This window comes from Cynara cardunculus (genome assembly GCF_001531365.2).
Source record: "Cynara cardunculus var. scolymus isolate 2C chromosome LG 2, CcrdV1, whole genome shotgun sequence".
NCBI classification, from domain to species: Eukaryota; Viridiplantae; Streptophyta; class Magnoliopsida; order Asterales; family Asteraceae; genus Cynara; species Cynara cardunculus.
In genome coordinates, this window is record NC_037529.1 from 59,629,850 (window position 1) to 59,631,706 (window position 1,857).

The window sequence follows — 1,857 nt, forward strand, 5'->3', positions numbered from 1 at the left end:
AGTTCTTCAGCGATCACTGAACATGCTCAGTGTATTGATCGCTGGAACTGAAAGTACAGAAACATAAAATACATCAAAAGGAAAAAGGGATTATCATCAAATCACTGAGAGAGAGGATCAACAGTTTATTTGAACTTTGGAAAAATATTCCAATCCATGATAAAGGAACCAGAGGGGCTCTGGTTGATCTTCATATTTAACCAAAGGGTCTCTGGTTGTAATTGGAACTCAAATTTTTTAAGTATTCTTGACCTAGAGGCTCTAGATAGACGAACCAGAGGCTCTGTTAAGCCATAGGGGATTTGGTTGGTAAGACCAGAGGGCCTCTGCTTGGCCCTTGCTTCTATTTGGCCTTGTTTATTGTTGGCCTTGCTTTGGTTGGTAAGACCAGAGGGGCTCTGGTTCTTAAGGACCAGGGGAACTTTGATTGGTCTTGGTCTTTATGATGCAAGTTTTACCCATGAAGTGCAACTCTGAAGTATAACTCTAGTGCAACTGTGAAGTATAACTCTAAACAATGACTTTTCAGACTTATACTTCCGAAGTGCAACTCTAAAGAATGACTCTTCAGACTTGTAACTCTGAAGTCTTCTTTTTTAGACTTAGCTTACTTGAAGTCTGAAGTCTTCTTTTCAGACTTAGCTCACCCGAAGTCTGAAGTCTTTCTTTTCAGACTTAGCTCACCCGAAGTCTGAAGTCTTTCTTTTCAGACTTAGCTCACCCGAAGTCTGAAGTCTTGCTTTTCAGACTTAGCTCACTCAAAGTTTGAAGTCTTCCTTTTTAAAGATAGCTTACCGAAAGTCTGAAGTCTACTTTTTTAGACTTAGCTTACCCGAAGTCTGAAATCTTCTTTTCAAACTTAGCTTACCCGAAGTCTGAAGTCTTCTTTTTTCAGACTTAGCTTACCCGAAGTCTGAAGTCTTCTTCATATCTCTGAAGATAAGTCTTCAGACTTCCTCCGTACTTGATCCAAATTGCTTTAATAAAATCTTTCATGATATTTTGGACAATTTTGGTGTTAACAATTGGTATTACAACATGGATTTATAACTTGATTTGGTGATTTTTACCCTGTAATTGCACCAAAGAAATTTCTCACTAGACCTCAAGGTCTAACCCTCATTATGAGGTGTCATATATGCTTACATGGAATGTAGAGGAGAGCATACTTATTTGTGGTCTTTTTGAAATACTTGTTATATATGCAAGTTATGTACAAGGATGTTGTGAAAAAAAATTGTTAGCTACTTTTATAATGTAGCTTTTGTATATTCGGGACCGAGTATGTAAATTTGTATTTCTTGATATATGAAATACTTGGTTATATACAAATGTGATTCTACAGTGTTACACCCGGCCCCAAAAATTTAATATAGTTATTATTAAATATATTATTTATAAAAAAATAGATTTGATATCTTTTAGATTTAAAAATAGTATTTTGACATTTCTTCTTATATAAATAATTTTTGACATTTCCTCTTATATAATTTTTTTCCGAGTTGTCTTACTTTCTTTTATATAAAAAACATTGAAAATTGAAAATGTCTGATCAAATAATTACGTATTATTTTGTAATTTTGTTCAAATATGAATATTTGATATTCTACAAAAGAAGATTTTGAGAACATATGAGATTTAAACATAAATTATTACCTATCGAGTACGGTGTTTAACATACACATTTGATTTTAGAATATTTTATATTAACGGAGAAAAAAAATATCCGATTGGGAATCCTCGTTTCCCGTTGAAGACGAGGATGAAGATATGATCATATTCCCCGATGAAAATGAGGATAGAGATAAAGACGAAGATTGGGACGGGGGACATGAACGGGAATTAGGGTCCCCGTCC